This window comes from Eupeodes corollae, chromosome 1 (assembly GCF_945859685.1).
Source record: "Eupeodes corollae chromosome 1, idEupCoro1.1, whole genome shotgun sequence".
NCBI classification, from domain to species: Eukaryota; Metazoa; Arthropoda; class Insecta; order Diptera; family Syrphidae; genus Eupeodes; species Eupeodes corollae.
In genome coordinates this window covers 31,437,243-31,461,281 of record NC_079147.1, presented here as the reverse complement: position 1 = coordinate 31,461,281, position 24,039 = coordinate 31,437,243, and the positions used below count along the sequence as shown (strand labels likewise).

The 24,039-nt window shown below is 29.1% G+C and overlaps 1 protein-coding gene across 5 annotated transcripts in view; it reads right to left on the bottom strand.

The window, feature by feature from the left end:
• Positions 1 to 24,039, bottom strand: part of LOC129939780 (elongation of very long chain fatty acids protein AAEL008004) — a 168,722-nt gene that overhangs the window by 65,528 nt on the left and 79,155 nt on the right. The window contains exons 1-2 of one of the 5 annotated variants that reach the window (XM_056047920.1): positions 9,023 to 9,171; positions 6,151 to 6,935 (exon numbers count right to left, since the gene is read on the bottom strand). The exons of 3 other annotated variants lie outside the window; for them this stretch is intronic. The gene's annotated coding sequence lies outside the window, so the exon portion shown is untranslated. Of the gene's footprint in view, positions 1 to 6,150; positions 6,936 to 7,109; positions 7,273 to 9,022; positions 9,172 to 24,039 lie in introns of those variants that run through there. One more of the 5 variants, XM_056047919.1, reaches the window with a different exon arrangement.

Genomic DNA, 24,039 nt, shown 5'->3' with positions numbered 1-24,039 from the left:
AGTGCGTGGACAATATAAAAAAAAATTGCGAGTAGTCTTAGGAACCTATTTGAATAATATTGAAATAAAATTGATTGATCCACAATTTTTCATTGCATGTTTTATTTTTGGATTTGGATCGTCATTTTTATTTAAAAATTCAAGCTCTGAAATAATTGTAATAATTTAACATTGTTTTGCTTCAACTTAATGAAGGAACAAAAAAAAGAGTGGTACACTTGGGCGTATACTCACTTTTCTTATAAATGTTGTTTACAAAATGTTCTTTTACTCCTTTTTTTATTTGTTAGGCGTGAAAAGCTGACTTAGCTAATGTTTCATGGTAGGGTTAGCGAGTATAATATTAAAACATCTTTTGTATACATCCTAAAAATAGCCCTATAAACATACACACAGGAATTTCATGTATCTGAACGTAAAAAGTATAAAAATAACAAAAATAAAATTTCTGTCCTTCTAAAAGTGAGTAATAAATTTACAGGATGACACAGTTATACAAATGTAAGCCAAACAACAAAATATTGAGGGAGGAAACGTTGTCTTTTAATTTTAGAAAAACATAACCTTAACGTCAAAAAAAGTCGTTAAAAATAGGAAAAACACACCTAACAACTTATGTATATAAAATCTCTATATTAAAGTAGAAAAGGCAGTAATAATATGACCAACAATATTGTAGGGATTTTCAAGTTATATATGTGTCACACAACTTGTTTTTGATATTACTATGAACTAAGCATAACATGTACCTAAATATATATGTACATGTTTTACAAAACAAAGCTTTCCTAGGAGCCTCAATTTTGTTTGTTCCTATCCGTTGAAGAAAAAAAAAACAGAACATTCTCCTGAATTTCCGCTAAACTAACCAAGGGGTAGATTATTATCATTTCAAAAACTTCCTTAAGATTTTCTTTTTGGTGTTTGTTTTCTTTTTTTTTTTGTTGAGGAACTTATTTGGTTTACAAAAGATAACATGCGATAACTATCTTTCTATAATGTTAACGTCAGGATCAAATGGCTTTTGTTGTTTTGTCCTATTTTCTTCAATTTTTCTTGTTGGTTTTTTGTGGCAGTTGTTGTTTTTTTTGTTCTTTTATATTTCATAAAGTCAAAAAGCTTCTATACCGACAAAAGGAGCATTGTCAAATTAAGAGATAAGCAAGGAGAGCTTTTTAACAAACAATTTAATAGCTATGGTATAGTTAACTGCTGTTGAATACACAAAATGGGATTGTCATCTTTAAAATGAACTGAAAGACTGAAATTTTAAATTTTATACTAATTTGAATTTAAGAGGACTTTATCTTTCAGAAAATCATTAAACGACAAGGGAGTGTGGGAGTTTTTACAGCAGTATTTGTAAAGTTAATGTTAAAATAACTTTCCTAAGTTTTGGCCCAAACTTTATTTGAGCTATCGATAGCAAAAATTGGGTTTAATAAGACCTTGAATATATAGTACCCGTGCGGAGCACTTGACTAAACGAGTCCCATATTCAGATTTTTGAGTTGATTGTGAAATCCCAAAAATAAAATAAAATAACACAACCAATACATTTTTCTTGCAAACAAATACTGTGACTGAAAAATGTTCATTATTGTTATAATGAATTAAAATTGTTTTAATGTGTTTTTTAAAAAGAAACTATACCTTTGCAGTTTAAGTAATATTGTAATTTTTACTTGTGAGATGTCAAGTGATGACATCGTCAAAACTATGAACTATCCTATAGCAGGATATTCAAAATCAATAATTTTTTTGAAGAATAGTGTTAAATAAGAGAATGTGAGCAGTAGAAATTAGACGATTAGAAGATAATGTAAAATTAATAAAAATACTGAGTCCGTTAATATTTGTTTAGCTTCTTGAATTTAAAAAAAAAACAATAATACTTAAAAAAATAATTCTGAATGCCAATTAAATTAAAAATTAAATTTCTACAAGTATTAAAAATCGCATAACATTTTTATTTAACTAATTTATTGTGCTCTAATTTCAACTTGAATTGTTTATAATCAAATAAAAAAAATTAATGTTCGAAAATAAAATTGTGGTGTTATTTGATTTAATACTTGATTTTTACTTAAATTTCAGACCAATTTAGACTGGCTGTTTTAAAAATTGTAATTGTTCACCGCTTTTTTATTTATCGAAAAATTAAATTTAGTACATTATCGAATTAAATAATCAACAGTTTAGATCATTCATACATTTATACACAGCTTTAAGACAAAGAGGACAACTTCAAATAACCTTGAACTTTTGTGAGTAAGTCCAAAAGACATATGCAAGGGCATTTTATTTCCATGACTTTTAATATTCCAACATGAAAATAACAACAAATGAAACATCAGAGGAAAAACAGTAACAACAACAAAAAGGAAACAATTATTATTCTCTGTTTTTTTTCTATTCTATTTGAAGCTAGGTATGTTTCTAAATAAAAATACATATAATAAAATATTGCAACAACAACAAAAAAAATCCTTATGATGGGTCCTTTAATGCCAAAAGTCCTGAATGTATACAAAAAAAAGAAACAATGTCGACAATTTGTCTAGAGCTAGTTTTATGTTTTTCTGTCATCATCATCATGTAAATATATGCATAAGATGCTTTGTCCTTTTTTGAAAAACTTGTCCTTATTTTATTCTCTTTTATATATAAATTTTGATATACATTGTGTAATGCGTTTGCCAGTAACATAAAAGAACAATAACATTTTTATAAATGACATTTTGAGAAGCTAATTAAGTTGTTACACATATTTAAAGTTTTGAATAAAATAAGGAAGCAAATCAGTTTTTTTATACTTTATGAGAAAAAAACATTAAACTAATTATAAAAATCTTGCAAATTTGGAGGATAATTAAAACATTTTGAACAGTATTCTTAAGGCCAAGCTTAATTTAGAACAAAATCGAGGTTTAAGAATATTCAATTAGTTGAAATAAAAAACTTGAATTTAAAATTCAACTTATTTTGCATAATAACTAAAAAACGAAACAACAAGTATGAATTCAACAACTTATACGGCCTTGACCCAATGACTTATGATCTAACCGATTATTGATTTAATGACTTGAGTTATCAGAAGAAATTGGGGAGACCTACAATTTTGTGTCAGATTGATTTAAAAGTCATAAAATTTATTAAAGCTAATGAAATTTGTATTTCTTTAAGGAGGATAATTACCATAAGTGTCCTTTAAATGTTGTTTCAAGAAAAGATAAACTAAAAATAAATGTTTAATTTTTTCAAGAAATTAGGTGAAATAGGACTTAATTTATGGGCAATTGAAGGCAAACTACATAGGATTCAAAAATTCCTGAGTTTAAAATAATTTAGGTGAATGAATGGGCATTGAACTCCAGATTTAAAACATAAGGTTTGCGTCTTTTCCTGTCCTCCACATGTCAACATATAAATTAATACGTCAAAAGGAAGTGCTGTTAAAATTATTTCCTAAATTGGTGCATAAGGAAATATAACGTTCACTTAATTATGATAATTAACTTATATTAACATAAGAACCTTTTTCTATAACCTATTTCCTTAATTGGATTTTCAAGAATATTTCAATTTTTTTTTGTTATCATTATCTAAAATATTAATTTCAAATTAAAATTGATATGAATTTTAAATACAAATTGTAAATGACATTTTATCTAAAGAAATCACAAGAAATTAAAAATGTTCTGAGATAAATATGCAGCTGAGAAATATAATAATTTAATTTTAATGGAGACAAATTCTATAACATTTTGAACAATATGGAAATGTCTCAAAATTAGATTAATTTACTCAGGAAACTTTGAAGCTGTTGGTAATTTTTACATAAGTTCTCGAAATTTTTAAAGAACTTATATTCTCTAGAGTGGTCATTATTGGCAGAAATTCATTGAGATCATTTATAAATTTTGATAAGAAATAATATTCCAAAATTCTGATACAATTCGTAATGCACGTGGAATGATGGTTAGTGTATTGGACGGTCATGCCTGCAGAGGTCTTGGGTTCAACATCTGCCTGTGCCATCTAAATTTTTTTTTCACGTATACAGCCTCTTGGCAAATCTTGAAAGATCCTCCACAAGTAATTATTCTAGTCATGAGAAGTGTTTTTTTCAAATTATCCGTTTGGATTTGGCTTAAAACTACAGGTCCCTCCATTCCTGACAATATTACTAGAACACAGCAATGGTTGAAAGTTGCAAAACACTAGACCTTAGTTCTTAATAGATTGCTGCACCACCTAATTTAATAATTCTGACAACCGAACAAACATTTATCTGGAAACATTCTTAAAAATTGCAATTTTTCCAAATAACTTACTTCATTAAATAACTGTTTTAACATTTCTTAACTTCCAAAAACATTTATTTTAGAGAATATATAAAATGAGCTTATATCTTTTTGGATATGGAACTTTTCGTCGAAGTGACACCTCTTGACAGTTTGTGTTTCTAAGAATACAAAAATAAGAAACACAAACTCTGACAATATTACTTAACTCTCAAAAATCTTAAAACTATTAGCAGACAAAATTTCAAAAAAACTAAAAGATAAGTATTTATCAATAATTCTATTTTGGATGGAAAAAATTAGTAAGTAAATTACAAGTCGTATAAACTCCAGTTTTGAAAAACTAAAAACTTTTAAACTACAGTCAAAAACAAAAGTTTTATCAAAATTATTGATGGGTTCAACAAATAATTGTTTAACTCAACAAAAACTGTCAACGACGGAGACCATCAATTTAATGCCTTGATTTGAAACAAGTTAATTTTTCCGTTAAATTGCACTTCTAGCACGAAAAAACTGAAATTCTTTTCTAGTACGTGTCTTCATTCTCCTTCAAAAATGTGTTTTGATCAGCCGAAATAAATTTACCAACTTATGCTAGCAAAGCATAGTTTTTAAATTATTAAAAAGTGTTGGAGGTAAAACAGAGTCCTGTGGCACTCCATTTTTTTTTAAATATTGTTGAAATGCCTGACTATTTTGAAACATTTTAAAAGCTTTTGGATTTTGGTAATGTATTTATATTTTCAACTAAATAAAAGAAAAAATTGTGTTTTTGTTTCTTCGCAAAACATTAAACATTTTTGAACTTTTAAGAAAAAGAGATCCCAAAATTATAATTTCAACAAAAAGGATGGGGTGTGTGATTTTCACTGATAACTTCTCATCCCAACAAATCTGTCGATTTGTCTGGAACTTTAACAAAATAAATAACAATATTTTGTGTGAGATACAAAATTTAAAGACAGCATCTTTCTTTGTTTTTTAGAAGATATGAGTCGAAAACCATTTTTTATTAGTTTTTTTTATTGTTTTTGTAGGTTTTAGCTTCTTTTAAGAAAAAATTGTCAATTATATTAAAAAAAATCCTATTCGACAAATCGGATCGATTTCAATAACTTCCTGTAGAAAGTTATTAACAAATTAGTTTGTTCTCAGATTTGTATTGGATACAAATTTGGTAAAATTATAAAAATGTACTACTATATGGTTTCACCTATTTTTGAACTTTTTTCTAAGGCAAGTCAATTAAATTCACACAGAATCATTACAAAAGAACTGCACTTATAAATCTAATTTTATAATGTATTTTTTTTACCAGAGCTTTTTTCAAAACTTTTTATCTTATTTGTTTAAGATCTATTAGGAAAGACATAATATTGGTTGCAACTAAAAAGGCTAGATAAACGGTTCTAAATTTAAATGTTTTAGGAAAATTCAGCTATTTCAATAAATTGCTCCTCAACTAATTGGAATAAACTATAAAAATCCTATCATACTCAATTTACTGACTCAACTTGTTTATAAACAAAGAAATGCTTTAATTGTATATTTTATTTTTTGTATTTAATATCAACTTCATAAAATTAAGTACCTTCCTACTAACATTAAATTCTGAATTCACATTTCATAAAGAAACCTCAGTATCCAATAAATAATTGCTTAAAACTATAATCACTCGATTTTTTTAAAATGCACACAAAATAACAACAATATCAACATAAAACCTGACAAACAATAACAAAAATAACTATAAACAAAATTCACATACTTCTCACGTAAATGCAATTAAATAAAAGAATTATTGAGAGTTTCATATTGAATACAAAAAGAAAATATTTACCTTAGTTTTGTCTTTGAAGAATAATATTAAAAAAAATTAATCCAAATTGAACAATAATTATCAAAAACTCCTTTTCTTCTTGTTCTCCTTTGGGCAAGTAGGTTTAGTTAAAAATCCACGTTACACAGTGACTTAGTTAAGAAAATGTTAAAAACAAAAACCAAGAAATTTCGTTTCGAAAATATTTACAAAATAAAAATAAATATCACTTTTATTTTGTCGTCGAGACAGAGGGGTCTTTTTTTTATAAATTTTAATATTTTATTTTTTAATTTTTATGCTCAGCACGTGTTCACACTTTTTTTCTTTTTTTAAATCTTATTTTAATTAAATTAGATAAATAAATTTTCTTTTAATATCTAAACAACCAACTTTTTATTTATATTTTAATAAAATATAAAAAAGCACAACAATTATTTAAAATAAAAAAAAAAACAACTTAAAAACTTATGAACACAGGAATTACGTCGAGACACTCGATGAGGAATTTTTAATTGTATCCTTTTTTTCTTTGTTTTTATATTATTTTATTTTATTTTATTTATTGGTATGAGATGGTTTCCTTTTTTTATGTTTTGTATTTCGGAATACGATTGTGCAACAGAAAAAATCAGCAACAAAATTATAACAATCCTCACTTTCGAATTACACCATTCACTTTTTTCTTCTTCTTTTGAAATATTTTTTTAGCAATCATTATTATTATTATTATTTAAAATTGTTTATACAGTATAATATTATTGTAATATGTATAGAAGCAAATTAATAAAAAGTCACTGCTAAAACTGCAAACGAAAAATAAATTTAAAAAAAAGATCCAGTTAATCCAAGATTCCAAAATCTTATATAACTTTTTCTTTTCTTTTTTTTTAAACAACAAAAAGGATTAATTTTTTGTTGTTATAAAAAAATTAATTGAATTAAAAAAAAAATATCAAAAATTAGAATTGAATCGGTACCGCCTAATCAACGCAAAGGTATATTGTCAACTAAACAACTGACTAACATAGCACTTAACAAATTAGTTATGACAAACTTTAACAGCAAAAAAAAATAGCAACAACACCACAATTTAAAGTATCTACAGGAAGGTGTAGTCGTAGTGTAGTATAAGGCACACGAAGCTACTTTAAACAGAGAGACACAGACTAAACAGCTACAGCCAAATATCACGTCAAGATAGAATTTATCAACCGCAGTTACCCGCAGCCCGGCTCTGATTTATCGATATGGCGACAAACGACAAACGACATACAAAAAATATCTAGATACTTTATCGCGGGGGTTAGGTTCGTTAAAGTCTTCTACTGGTGTCACTATCTAGGCGCTAGTTAGCCTCAGCTCAGCTTAACTCAGAAGGTAGAAACAAAATCGTCAGTCGTGTGGAATAACAAAAATGTGTAAACTAAGTCAGAGAGATAGTAACAACTCGCTCCCTCTCTCATTCTCTATGAAATATTATAGATACTCTCTATAAACTTTATAGATACTTAGATACTCTCACTCTCTGATGATGGGGCAAAGGAAGAATATATGACACAAACGTGGTTGGTAACTAAACACAATTCACCCGGAGACACTCCACACTCACTCACTCACTAACTCACTAGATGGTGTTGACTGAACGCTTATCGAAAACCTACTGACGAAGTCGACAAATCCGAAAGATATTCCATTTGGCTTAAAGTAATTTTTGTAGATATTTTTTTTTTGGTTTAAAAATTTTACTTGGTTCGTTTAAGCTTGCCTTCAGTTTAAGTTTAAAAGTTTAAACAATTTTTTTTTGTTTATGTTTGATTCTTCCATCAACAACAACCAAAGACGTTATGAAGAAATTTTAACAAAAAAAATTGGTTAAATAAGATTTTTTGTTGTTGTATTTGTTTTGGTTGGAGTTGAAGTTGAAGCTTTGAAGCTATCGTCGCAGTCGTCGTATTTAAATCACGGTTTTTTGGTTTTGGACATATTCACGGTCAGGCACAAAATTGCGAGCAAGAAACTTAAAGATATTCAACCGCACGGAATATAACAAAAAGTTCGTGAATATTATAAACCACCACACATTTTGTATCTATAAGGTGCGAGTAGGGTCGGGTACTGTGAGAGTGGGTAGGTCGTATCTTTAAGATTCATATTTTGTTCCCGAGCTGTGTCGTGACGCGGCGTGATAAAAAATTGCAACTGAACTGCAGGTCGATATCATTGGCAGGTGTGTCGACTGTGGACATTCGATTCGATTATGTTTTGAAGGAAATTGGGGAAGACACGATTGAAGGTACATAAGATACATATAAAAATGTGAATTAAGGAAAAAAAGATAGAATTATGAGAACAGGAAGGTATTTCTTTTTTGAGTGAGGAGGATAGGAGGCACTTTTCGATATTTTCATTGAGAACCGTAAGACATGTGTAAAGGTATATCCATCGTTTAGCACTTTACATATCTATCTTCACATATATCACTCATGTATCTCACTATCTCTAGGCTCATATTCATCTCCATCTCCATCCATAGGTGATGTAGTTAGATACGTCGAGAAGATAGATAGGTATATTCTTTTCTCATCACTAATAGCAATGTCAACAAAATAAATATCGTGTGTTGTATTTTATTCGAAAATTGTATATGATGTGGACGGAAACCGACACTTAAGACCTATTTTGCATAGATAAATTGCAGAAAATTAAAATTTGAAAAATAAAATAAACGAAAAACGAAAAAACATAACCATGGGAGTGGTTTAAATTTTAGATAGATATACCATCAAAAGGGATGAAGACTACGATGATGATGATGATGGATTATGCGATGATGGTAAAGGTGTTATTTTTTCCCTAGTTTTATTTGGTTTTGTATCTTTTATTTATTTACAAATCGAATCCATTCGGTCGGTCGTTAGAAAAATAGATAAATCTTTTCTTTTTTTTTCACTTTAGTTGGTTGATTTTTATTTGAAAAGATTCAAATTATTTGTTTTTTCTTATTCTTGTAAAATTTTGCGAATTTTTCAATAGATTCATTCGCCCGACACAAACCAAAGTAGAACCAATACTGATGGCAATGGGTAGTGAAAAATTATAATATCTTGAAGAGAAAATAATGAAAAGCACTCTTTAATGTCGTAAAATTGATGTGCGATGTGCGGTGGGCGATGTGAGAGAAAATTCTGAAATTCTATGTAGGTATCCTACTTTTACACAGTCCTACGAGTATGTGCAAAACAGAGTTGCCATTGAGTTGAGAAATGTAAAAAGGGTCTGCTATACAAGTTGTAAGTATATCGTGAAAGTGAGTGAGAATCTTTAACTTTCTAACAAAATGCACTTATTTTTAGGAAAATTGGATTGAAAAGTAAAAAAAAACGAGTTTTGAAGACGTTTGCAATTATTTCTTTAATTGGATTGAATTTGTCTTATAAATAATAATAATTTTACAATTGATTCTAAAAAAATAAATAAATTTACTTCCGTTTATAAAATAATTGTATATAAAATAATTGTAAGACCTAAACATTGTTTTTTTGAAAAATTCTGTTTTGAAGTCATAATTTTTTTTGACGTTAGTCAACTTAACTTACAAAGTGGTCAGAAAGACTTTCATGCACTAAAGACGTTAATATGAAACCAAATACAAGAATAATTCAATAGTTTGCAGTTTGGTAGACTTAAGTCAGAGAACAAAATCTGTTAAACAAAATCCAAAATATAAAACGCATTTTTTTTACTATACACCTTTTACAGAACGCCAAAGAATTACAGTAAAAAAAAGAGAAGACCCTCTTAACTGCACCAAATGTAAAGGAATCAGTCTACTTAACATCGCCCATTAAATCTTTTTTGCCGTTATATGTGAACGTCTAAAGCCCATCGTCAACAACCTAATAGGTCCTTATCAGTGTATTTTTAGACCAGGAAAGTCCACAGTCGATCAAATATTTACATTGCGGCATATTCTGGGAAAACCCCAAGACCAACAATTCTACACCCACCATCTTTTCATCGATTTCGAGGCCGCATATGACAGCATCTACATTGAAGAGATATATAGAGTCATGTCTAGTTTTACTTTCCCTGCCAAACTATTTCGTTTGTGCAGGGTGGCCATTCAGAATTCACGCTGCTCCATAAAGGTTGGAAACAACCAAACAGAACCTTTCGATTTCAAAAAAGGTTTAAAATAAGCTGTTGCGATGTAATGCGATTTTTTTAATATCGTACTTGAAAGAATAGTGCAGAGCTCACACGTCAACACTAGAGGCACTTTCTTTCAAAAGTCGAATAACTAGCATATGCTGATTACATTGACATATCGGAGAGGTGGAAAAAATGGGTTTAACGGTTAATGAAAGAAAACAAAGTTCATGCTGTCGTCAAGTAAGGACTTACTGCACCGACGAAGTCTTGGTCAAAACATTACCTCGGAACTTTGAGGTAGTCAAGGACATCGTCTACCTAGGATCTGCTATAAACACAGAAAAAAATACCAGCGCTGAGATCAAACGATCACAGCTAACCCTTGTTTCCTTGGACTAAGAAAGCAATTAATTAGCAGAGTCCTCTCTCGATGGACCAAACTTATCATCCCTGTCCTGCTATACGGTGCAAAACATGGACTATGACAAAAGCGGATGAAAGCACCTTGGGTCGTTTCGAGAGAAGTTCTTTGTATGATCTACGGTCTCGTAGGCATCGAAGGGGAGTGGAGAAGAAGATGCAACGAAGAGCTGTACGGGCTGTACAGCAACGTAGATTTAGCCAGAAGGGTATAAGTCCAATGACTAAGATGGCTGGGTCGCGTAAACCAATGCACATAAATGTACAGAGTAGAGAACACAGCACCTTGAGCAACTAGACTATGTAAGGTGATAACAACACAAGACATTAATACAAGACAGAAGGACAGAAGAGAAAGAACAACAGAAAGAAAGAACACATGACAACAGCACGCGGTAGGTTTCGAGACGGTCCCCCATCTTTCTACTAACCACGCTCACTGATGCTTGATTTCAAAAAATCAAAAAGCTTTCCCAATTCAGTTTTCTGAAATAAACAAATTAAAGTCTTAATAACTCGTGTTTTTATTATTCATTCGATTTATTTAATTACTAATGAATCAGATGTCTTAAGAATTATTTAATGATCACTCTAAATCTAATCTTCCTAAGCTTAAAAATTATAATTCCAAAACCAGATATCCTCAACTTAGATGGAAAATATTATCGGTTAAAAGTTTAAACTCAATAATTAACAGAGAACTCCATTGAAATGATTAGTAACTCACATAAACTAAATAGTCTTTCAAAATGAAGTAAATTTATTTAAAAATTCAAAATACAAGAAAGGACACGATTGTGACATTTCAGTGTTTTGTAAAGACAATAAGAAGTTAGGTAATTTAAGTTTCTAATAACATGTGGTTCTAGTTGTTCTAGACTCATATTCTTAAACAAATCAGATAAAAGTCATTTCAATGAATCAAAAACTTAATAAAATGCACGTGTGGGTCAAACGAACTTGCTCCTGTATCCAAAGAGTCCTATAATTCAAGATTTAAAAATATACTGCAAAATAGGTTTGTCTTCAAGAATATACATAAATGCAATTTTATTTCTCAAAAAAACTTACATTTTTAACTTCAAATAGGAAGTTGTTGTTATGGGTCCGATTTGCAAATTGTAAATTTTGACATTTCTTGACATTTCAAGGTCCCTAGAGTCGAAATAAAAGATTTTAAGGAAGATGCCTGTCTGTACGTTCGTACGTCCGTACAACATTACATTCGCGACGTTTTTTCGTCGTCCATAGCTCAAGCACCAGAACAGCTATCGACTTCAAATAAGGCGTGATTACTTTCAAAATACAGCTTTTGCAAGAATTGAAGCCGACCGACTTACAGCAACGTACAATTTTTTGTGAATGGGTTCTTGTTTTTGCTCAAAATGCAAGAGCTTGATTTGCATGACATGTGGTTTCAACAAGGCGGTGCAACATGCTACACAGCACACGCAACAATGAACTTATTGAGAGGCGAGTTCCGTGCATACTTTATTTCACGTTCGGGACCGGTCAATTGGCCGCTGAGATCGCGAGATTTAACGCCTTTAGACAATTTTTTGTGGAGCTTTGTTATGTCTATATAGACAAGCCCGCTTCAATTGACACATTTGAAGACAACATTGAAGCATTTATTCGAGAGACACCGGCCGAAATGGTGGAAAGAGTTTGCCAAAATTGGACTTAAAGGAAGGACCATTTGAGGCACAGTCAAGGTCCACATTTGCTTGAAATAATCTTTAAACATTAAGTTATCGATATGGCAACAAATAAAGAATTCATACTTCATTCTGAATTGTATGTGTTTGTTTTTGAAAAAATTTCCTATATCTTTTAAAAAATGTACCCTCTATGTGTCGCAAGTAAATAGCAAAAAGATTGCGATTGTAGCGTATTTGTTGTCTTAACAGTTCTATTAAATTAAGTTTTAATATATATATAATTTATAACAGTTATTTTTAAAACGGTACTTTTAAGGCTTTCGAAATCAACACTTAAACTCAACTCCAAAACTTATTTTTCTGTACTAAGAATACAGTAAATTCAACTTTGGTTCAAAATTTCATAAAGAGTCAAATAAAGACTCAATACTTTTTTCCAAATACTAAGTAAGTTATTAGAATGGTTGAAATTGTACGTGGAAGGTTTGATCTTTTCAAAATCGTCATATTGTGAAAAAAGGCCTTAAAAACACCGTTTTTTGTTGTTATAACCTTTTCAAAGGGGCTTATTTAAAAAAAAAATGATGTGATAAACAAAATAAAAGGTTAGATTCAAATTGAGGACATCATAGACCATTAGGTTTTAGTTTGTTTGAGCTTCCGAATAAAAACATAGTTATGTCAACCAATGTAATTAACGGAACACACCATTTCAATCATGAATAATTCACATAATAATAATAATACATATTTTAACTTTAATAAAACCAGAGTTTATTTATTTAAAAATTTAAGTTCAATATTTAAACTCTTCTACTGTTACTGATTTTAAACTCTTGGCAGATAGGCACCTTATTTTGATTCGACTGGATTCCAGATAAAATATCATTATATTCCACTAACAGCCGGATTTCAAAATCCTGCAACGACAACCATGAACATTGAAGTTTAAACCCAGACCTAAAACTCATAAGATACGTATATGCGAGCAAAAGGTAGCGATTTGCAAACTTTCGTCGAAAAGGGGAGTTTTTTCTTCCATTTCTTTTGAATTTTCTTTTTTCTTATTTTTGATACTATTTCGTAATATGAAAAACATGTGCGATTCAATTTGCCACAGTGACACAAAAATTTGAAAAAGAAAAATAAACGAAAAATACAACTTCTTCACTCTCTATAAATTTTGTATCTTACTCTTAACTTGTTTACCTAGATTTTCTCTTAAAAAGTTTGCCTATTGGGTTAACTATGTTTTTTGTTGGAGCATGCGATTGAGTTGGAACTGAGCCAAGTGATTACTATTGATAAGAGGGGGGTTGATGTGCCTATTAAAGTGTACCTACCTCTAATAAAATATATCTATCCTACTACTATGCCCCTTTCTCATGCTCAGATACTCGTATCGTATCTATAAGATACATTTTACCATGCAATGATATGAATTGAAATCATATGATGGATATGTAGGTAGGATTGTATCTTTTTTCCCATTGTTGTTTTTGTTATCTTTTGTGGTATGCATTATCTTTTCTTTCTTTATTTTCATCGCAATTTCGCGTATGGTGTAGAAATTAACAAAATAAAAATCAAATCTTTGGTATGGTTGGGTGTTAATGTTGAAGTTGAAGTGAAATGATTGAAAAAAATATCAACACAGAAAAAAAAGAGAGAAACGTGTGAAGGTTGGTTTGGATTTTGGTTTTGTTGCTTATGGAAGTACGTTATGTCATCAGATAGGTTTTTTTTTCTTTTTTTTGAAGAATGGAGTATGAAGCATGAAGTTGTGTGATTTTTTTGTAAGAATTAGATAATGAAAATGAGTATGTAACTATCTATTGAAGGTTTGAATTTAAATACAGCAAACAAAAATGAGAAAAAGTATTTAATTATGAGCAAGCATCTGGATGCTTAGATAAACTAAACAAAAGATTAAAAATGATTAATTCAGAGCTTGTTATATTTTTATCAAATTGATTTAATAATAATCAAGGAAGCTTGTGAAATTAGATTTACTTTCCTTTGACTTAAGTCTATTATAAAATAAATCGAAATTTGTGCAGAAATTCATTTAAGAATACTACTTACCTTCACTTCGGAATAAAATTTCATGCACTTAGTTTCAAAAACTATACTAAACTATAACTAAAATCATTTTAAATAAAAAACATAGCTCTTATAGGACTTTATAAAACTTGTACATTTATAATTTTCTACTTTAATTCATTCGTCGTATCAATGAACAAAGTTTAAAAAAAGAACTAAAAAGTTCAAGTTAAGCTGAAAAATAATCATTACATAGGAATTTCAAATTTTATGTAAATCTCAACCCTTTGACTACTTCACAAGGTTTAATGTTTTTAAAACATACAATTAGGGAATAACTAGAATCAATTGATTAGTTGAGATGTCAATGTGTTTTTTTTAGGTTAAATCATTTGTTTAAATTAAGTTATTTTGATGTAAGAATTGCGACTTTTATTTAAGTTTTTTCTTTCAAAGGAGACAATAAGTTTTAATAATGTGGCTACACTTACGCGTGCTTTTTTATCTTTAGTTGAATTTGTATACACATCCATCAAGCTAAGATTATTTTATTTACTATTTTAAGAATTTGTAAGCAAACGCAGATTATAACAAAATATTCATCTTTAGTGACTAAGTTCATTTTTCAGTTAAATTACGTTAGACTAATTCTTATGTTATTATTGGATGATACTAATTTTTTAAGATAGGGGAATTTAAAAATGATCCCTTTATGCGCTCACTAAAAAAATTATAAATCGCCTTTTAATGATTGAACACCAGTTTAAACAATTAGGATTAATAAGAAACGAAATGCTTGCGAACATTAGTTTTGAATGAATGCACATTGTGATGTGTGGGTTATATTGAGTTTTCCACATTCGTGTTGTACGGCTGAAGATTGAATTGCCACACTTAACTGCAAATATGAAATTGAATTCAAGATTAAATTGATGAGAAATTCTAGAAGTACGAGTAATAAGGATCAATTGCTTGAGGGGAGAAATGCAACTGGCGATCTTTATAGTTTTTAAAAATAACAAGAAGACAAAGATAGTGATGAAATCTTGCGGTGGTGTGGCTGATCATTTTTATGTCTTAAGAACATTATTGGCACCACCCAAATATGTCAATTATAGTTGAGTTTCTGACGAATAAAAGCCTTGTAATTTATAGCCAGATCAGAATTGGTAGAAACCTGCGTAGTATGAGAAAATCGAAACATTTATCATCATTTTTGGCGATGTAAAATATGTGTTCACTCCACAAGAGATAGTTTGTGATGAACATAAATAGAACTGAAAAGTTTTCAGTCTCGTTAGATAGTGGCATTAGGTGAGGGTAACGCTTTTGCGACATTAGACATTATTAAGTTTTCAGAGCATTAAATTCAATGCTTACAATGCCTTTGGAAGACCAAATTTAAAGAGTAACTATAGGAATTTAAAAACAAATATGAAAAACTTGGGTCACTGTCATCAGCGAAGCAGTTTAGTGGGTTAGAAGTTTCTTACAAAAGATCATTTATAAAATTAACAACAAATGTCGGAGACAAAATGGAGCCCTGTGGCACACCAGCATTTATTTTGTGGATATCAGAAGTGAACCCCTTGAAAACTATTTAAATTAAGGTTCAAATTTAATTGAGAAGAGGTTTATCATTACCAAATTCACGATAATTATTGAGAAAATAGCTTGATTCTTAACTTTATATCAATTTACTATATCAAATGCAATAATTTTACTTTCTCTAAAACTATGTAAGAATTTGTACCAAATCAGGTAAATCTAGAAGGAAATTATAATCTGATATTTTTTGTAGAGAATTTAGTTTTCTACAACATTGCACATGTGTTCTAATACCTTAGTAATTATGAAGTTCTGTTGTAAGATATCAACGAGAAATTGAAAAAAAAGGCGGGGATGTTACCCAATCTCATAGCGTGAAATAAAGCCAATTGAAATAAGACCATAGACAGGTGTTATTCAACTTAACAAAAGTTAAATAATGTGAATTTTCACGTTGCACTTCCAAAAAAGGGAAATAATATTGAATTATTTTGAGAAATAATATCAAATAATTTTTAACTTCCCATATTAAGTTATTGTAATGGGTCCGATTTGTCAAATTAAAATTTTTTACGTTTCTCGACGTTTCAAGGTTGCTAGAGTCGAAATAAAAGATTTTTAGAAAGATGTCTGAGCGTGCGTGTGTACGTACGACCGTTAGTTCGCTACGTTTTTCGTCATCCAAAGCTCAAGAACCAGAAGAGATATCGACTTCAAATAAATTTTGCTATACATATAATAAATTAGAAAGATGCAGAAAGGGCTTTCAAGAAAATTGCTCGGGTGGTTTTTTTGCCAGAGCAGTTTTTAAAAAAGGTGATGATCTTGGTTAACCTTAAATATCTTACGATACAAAAACGCTAAAGACTTAAATAAAATTGTATATAATATATTGTAACGTAATACCAAACAAATATATTTTCTGAAAAGAAATAATGCGAATAACGATTTTTTATAAATCGAAAAAACTGAAACAAAATTGATTTTAGACTCAAATATCTTTTCAAAAATTTATGATGTTGGCTTCCAACTAATTTCAAATGTAAGAAATATTTTTTTTCAACATTTCGAAAAGTTTTGAAAAAAATCATATCAACAGTTTTTTTACAAAAAATAAAAACCTAAACAAAAAAATTCATAAAAGTTGGTAAAAACTGATTTTCGACTCAACTAGCTTTTTAAAACTTTGAGATATTGGCTTTAAGATAGTTTTATCTTTTAAAACATGTTGTTGTCAACATTCGTTAAAATTTTGAGAAAAATCGAATTGATGGTTTTTTTTACAAAATATAAAAACTTAAAAGAAAATTTAACAAAAGTTGTTTAAAATTGATTTTTCTCAAATATCTTTTCAAAACTTTGAGTATTGGCTTGAAACTACTTTATCTTTTAAAATATATTGTTTTCACCACTCAGTTAAATTTTGAAAAAAAATCTAATGGACATTTTTTTTTACAAAAAATAAAAACCTAACAAAAAACAATACTTAAACTTACTTAGTAAAAATTTACTTCGGACTCAAATAGCTTTTCAAAAATTAAAATAGTGTCTTCAAACTTTTTTTTCACGGAAAATATTGTTTTTGATATTCAGTAGTTTTTTATAAAAATCCAACAGTCCGTTTTTTTCATACAAAAATAAAACCTACAAAAAATAGTATCCAAATTTGGTAAAAATTGATGTTCGGTTTTTGATATCTATCAAATTAATTTCATTCATCCAATTAGTAAAATTAAAGAAATGCTACTTAAATTGGTAAAAATTTGTTTTCGACTAAAAATCTTTTTAACAAAACTAGATTTTCAAACTAAACTATTTCTTGATATGAAAAATATTGTTGTTAATTTAAAATTTGTTTAGAATAATTCAACTAACAACTTTTTTAACCCAACCCTACAAACTTTTAAGCAAGACAAATTAACGAACGGGATGGGAAGTAATCAGTGTGGGTCGCACTTCAGCCTCTTTTTACAGTGAGGTATGTAAAGGTATGCAACCCTCAGCTTTGAAACACTATATTATTTGGGGTAGCTACAAGGTTTAAGTGTAAGGAAAGGTTTATTTGCATTGATGGTAAACCATACTGTTGAAAGTGAAATAAAAACAATTTTGTTTTATTTCACTTTTGTTTAGTGTAATAAGACCAACTGTTGGAAATTGGCTTTAATACACTTTAGAAAAGTGAAATAAGGTCAATTCATAAAAATTTGTCATCTTTTACTTTGCTTTATTTCACTACATCGTCTAAACCATACAAAAAAATAAACTGGCGTAGGATCTAACATTTTGTCTCAATCAAATACCGTCTTTCCGGAACAAGGAACATAAAGATTCTATAAAACAGGGACCTAGCTCATATTAAAGAAATCTTCACATAACTTTCTTGTGAGCAATACTTATTTGTGGGGAAGTCGTGGTTTATTTATTTTTAAAAGGAGGTAAATTCATATTGCAATTACAAGCAATTTTACAAAATAATTTTTAAGCTAACTTCCTTCATACACCAAGACATTGTTTAAGTCATCACATTTTTATTTAAGTATGTTTATTTATTGTTTCACAGTTATTGATAAGTCAAGTCATTGCAGATAATCATGTACATTCAATGCACCAAAATCACAAAGTTATCTTGTCCGAGCTCTCCAAATATTACCGACTCACACCCTCTTTTAAATCTTGTTTTCGAAAAAACAAACAATACCTATCTTATGCCCAAAACTTTCATTATATTCCAACAATTCCAATAAAAACGATTGAGGCATAAAGATCCAAAAGATGTTGAATAATACCTCAATACCTCAACATACCTCTGAATATAGGTAGATTAGATATAAACTCTCTTAGCTCATATCCGCTTCGTATACCTTACCTTACTCGTATATACTTTATATCTGGTGTCATTTTTGTACAAATATGTATCTCAGATTGATTATATCTGCGCATAACCAAATTACAGAGTTTTTACTTATTTTTCTGTGATGATGAGTAAACTAAGCAAAGAAAAGCAACAATCAATATTAAGAGAATTTGTGCGAAAATTGTACTAGATTATTCGAAGTGTAGTACTATTGTTGTAAGGAAAGTAGTTAAAAGGTTACACTATAAGTATTTTTTGGCGGGAAAGTAAAAATAAAATTAATAATTGTTATTTCTTGAAACACCAATTAGTCAGAAACATTGCTTGAAATTTGAAACAAATTTGAAACTATTTGTTTAAATTACACACAAGTCATTAGTCATAAGATCACGTAAATAATTTTCTCTTAATTTCCTCTCTTAAAAAGAAGAAAATAAAAACATAATTTTAATTACAATTTTCTCTTCAGTTGCAGAAAAAACACCTGCTAAATGAAACAGAAATCCATATCCATACCATTTGGTCTCGATTCCAAGAAGAAGAAAACTTGGCAATCATTTATTTCTTTTATTTTTTCTTTCCTCTGACGTCATGACCACACTGCACATTATCATGATGATGATGTTGATGATGGCAAAATTAATGAAGTTACCTCTATCATTTCATAATCTTTTTAATTCGAAGAAAAATCTAACTCTGCGGACACACATGGTGCGGTTTTGTCATAAATATTCGAAACGGATAAATCGCCGTACCTCTCTCGACTTGTAGTCAAGACATTGCACGACTTGACTTAGCTTCTGCAAGCCACTACTGACTAAGCAAGACAGCGCATAGACATTTGCTTAGTCAGCATTTGACAATATTATGGTGTCTATCTAAATATCCATTCACCATCTCGCACCAATAATAGCTCAAGATGGAGATCAAATCCAAAGCAAGTTCTTATGTAAGTTAAACCCGTCGATGTTCATCTAGATGTACATCTATGTAGTAGACAAAGATCTACAGTCAGGTGCATAATATACTTTTCTTATTACTTGCATAAATGAGAAACAGATTCGATGTATCTTTTTAAGAAAGAAATGTAAATAAAATTTGTTAAGGAATATTACGTATACGTCATAGTGACCCTCTTCGATTTAAGGTCTAAGAGCAGGGTTATAGTATTCTTTTTTAGTATATTGAAGAAGATTTTTGAAATTGGTGTATGATTGAAAATTTGTTGAGCTGTTTAAATTCAATCCGACCCCAATTCTCAAAAATTTCACGATCTTTAACAAAACTATGAGTAAAATAAAACTTTTACACAGCACTGGCACTAAATATACTTTTATTATCTATTTATTGTCGACAAGTTTGACACGCGATAGTTTTTTTTTTTGATTAAACGGAATATTGCTGTAATTCTTTTCCATTGCCGATACTTGCCACCGTCCGCCACAATTGCTCACAGCTACCGCGGTGGCGGTGCAATCGTCTTAATAATGCGCAAATAGACGCCAAGTTACTTACACGAAATTGGCTATGTATTATTAAATAATAATAATATAACGGGTAATTTTTATTTTGATTCCTCAACACTTTGGAACGTGCTACTATTAGTTAATTAAAAAAGTTGTTAGTTTATGTTTTTTTTTTAGTTTAGAATGCAATGCGTGAATTTTTGAGAAATCAAATCATATTCTATTACTTTTTATATTTATAATGGAATAAATTCCGTTAGTTATTTTAAATAATTGATTTGTTTTTTAATGTGTATTTTGGCAAAACTTGTGGGGGGTAAAAGATTAACTATAGTAGAAAATTATATTCGAATTAAAACAAATATGTTGTGCAAGGTAAAGTTAAGTTTTTTAATTGAGTTAAAATGAAGGAGAATCAAACAATCGGAATAAAAAACTAGTAAATTAACTAGAATTAAGGGGTGTGTTTTAATCAATTCAAAACAATGGATAGAAACAAGTTAATAATACATAAAAAAATACAAAAATAACAAAGTAAACTGTTTTAAAAACAAGCAACAACGTCTGAGTTGAATTTATTATATTGTTGTAGTAATAGTTTTTGTTTTGAAAGTACGTCCTTTGGGTAAAGCTTTACAAAAAGTAAAAGTACAAATTAAAATTTGAAACAAAAGTTTGTCATACCAGATTCTTTTTTCGAGCAAACTTAATATAAAAATCAGAAAAATCATAAATACACAAAACCTTTACAAAAAAAGAGGCTGGGATGCGACCCACACTGATAACTTCCCATCCCGTCTGTCGATTTGTCTTGCTTAAAAGTTTGCCTGTATGTAGTCGTATCAATTTTAACCAAATTTGCGTACTATTTTTTGTAGAGTTTATTTTTTTATGAAAAAACGGACTTTTGGATTTTTATATAAAAATTACTGAATATTGAAAACAATATTTTCTGTGAAATAAAATAAGTTTGAAGCCAATATTTTTTAATTTTTGAAAAGCTATTTGAGCCGAAAGTAAATTTTTACGAAGTTTTAGTAGGTATTGTTTTCTTTTAGAGTTTTATTTTTTGTAAAAAAACTGTCGATTCGAATTTTTTAAAAATTTTACCAAATGTTGATAACAATATTTCTTATAAGATAAAATTAGCTTGAAGCCAATATTTAAAATTTTTGAAGAGATATTTGAGTCGAAAATCAATTTTTACCAACTTTTATACATTTTTTTTCAGGTTTTTATTTTTTGTAAAAAAACTGTCAATTCGATTTTTCTCAAAATTTTATCAGATGTCAAAAACATTATTCCTCGTTGCACAAAATTGTTTTAGAGATGAAATCATATTTCAGTCGTAAAATTTTGGAGGTTACAAATTTTTTTTTTTTAGTTTTTTTGATTTATAAAAAAAAAACCGTTTTATTGATTTTTTTTTAAAAATATACCTGTTTTGTATCACGTTGCAATATATTATATAAAATTTAATTCAAGTTTCTAGCGTTTTTGGTTCGTAAGATAATTAGGGTTAACAAAAATTTTCACCTTATTTTTAAACTGCTATGGGAAAAAAAACCACCCACGCAATTTTCTTGAGAACCCTTTCTGCATCTTTCTGCCTTATTATCTGTATAACAAAATTTATTTGAAGTCGATATCTCTTCTGGTTCTTGAGCTATGGAGTACGAAAAAAACGTCGCGAACGTACGGACGTACGGACGTACGGACGTACGCACGTACAAACGTACGTACACACGCACGCACAGGCATCTTTCTAAAAATCTTTTATTTCGAGTCTAGGGACCTTGAAACGTCGAGAAATGTCAAAATTTTCAATTTGACAAATCGGACCCATTACAATAACTTCCTATGGGAAGTTAATAAATTTCATATTTTTACTATCTTAGGCGCCAGTTATAGCTATCATTGAAATCTATCAGGGAACATTGTTTGAATTTATATTAAAAGTTTTTTCACTTTGATTTGAAATTAAAATTATATACTGATTGATCGGAAATCACACAAAGAATTTTGTTTTGGACAAAAAGTGCAATAACTCATTTATTTTTCTCTAAAAATGTATTTTTAACTTCCCATAGGAAATTATTGTAATGGGTCCGATTTGTCAAATTGAAAATTTTGACATTTCTCGACGTTTCAAGGTCCCTAGACTCGAAATAAAAGATTTTTAGAAAGATGCCTGTGCGTGCGTGTGTACGTACGTTTGTACGTCCGTACGTCCGTACGTTCGCGACGTTTTTTTCGTACTCCATAGCTCAAGAACCAGAAGAGATATCGACTTCAAATAAATTTTGTTATACAGATAATAAGGCAGAAAGATGCAGAAAGGGTTCTCAAGAAAATTGCGTGGGTGGTTTTTTTTCCCATAGCAGTTTAAAAATAAGGTGAAAATTTTTGTTAACCCTAATTATCTTACGAACCAAAAACGCTAGAAACTTGAATTAAATTTTATATAATATATTGCAACGTGATACAAAACAGGTATATTTTTAAAAAAAAATCAATAAAACGGTTTTTTTTTTATAAATCAAAAAAACTAAAAAAAAAAATTTGTAACCTCCAAAATTTTACGACTGAAATATGATTTCATCTCTAAAACAATTTTGTGCAACGAGGAATAATGTTTTTGACATCTGATAAAATTTTGAGAAAAATCGAATTGACAGTTTTTTTACAAAAAATAAAAACCTGAAAAAAATGTATAAAAGTTGGTAAAAATTGATTTTCGACTCAAATATCTCTTCAAAAATTTTAAATATTGGCTTCAAGCTAATTTTATCTTATAAGAAATATTGTTATCAACATTTGGTAAAATTTTTAAAAAATTCGAATCGACAGTTTTTTTACAAAAAATAAAACTCTAAAAGAAAACAATACCTACTAAAACTTCGTAAAAATTTACTTTCGGCTCAAATAGCTTTTCAAAAATTAAAAAATATTGGCTTCAAACTTATTTTATTTCACAGAAAATATTGTTTTCAATATTCAGTAATTTTTATATAAAAATCCAAAAGTCCGTTTTTTTCATAAAAAAATAAAATCTACAAAAAAAATAGTGCGCAAATTTGGTAAAAATACATACAGACAAACTTTTAAGCAAGACAAATCGACAGACGGGATGCGAAGTTATCAGTGTGGGTCGCATCCCAGCCTCTTTTTCTATTTTCGAAATGGAAATTCAAACAGCTGATGCTTTTATATTCAAAAATGAAACGAATCGTTCCAATGATTTGGGTTCCGATTTCACACAATTCCGATGACAGATTTCTGTCAGTAAAAATTTGTAGACGGATTTCAATCAGGAAATTTTTTTTCAATGACAGACATTTTTAAGGATAGCTATAAACGACCTGTCAAAATAATTCCAATGTTTATTTTCAATGATGAAAACCAATGATAGCTATAATTGGCACCTTAAAAAGAAAAGTAAATAAAAGAATGTCATTGGAGTTTAAAATAAATGAGTTTGAAAAAGAATTTACTCATGCTATCTTTCTAGACGTAGAGTGTGTAACGGCTTTACTAAATCGATTAACGAATCACTTACTCACTTCAAGATAAAGGATTTTATACAATGTATAATTTCTGTGCTAAATGAATAAGGATTTAAGCTTCGTTAGGTAACACAATCTCTTCCAAACATGTGAATAGAAGAACACCCCACGGCGCTCTTCTTTCTCCTCATGCAGTTAAAATGTTGTGGAGTAAAGTCGGTTTCTTTTGTTGGTGATTTGGTTTAAATAATGTT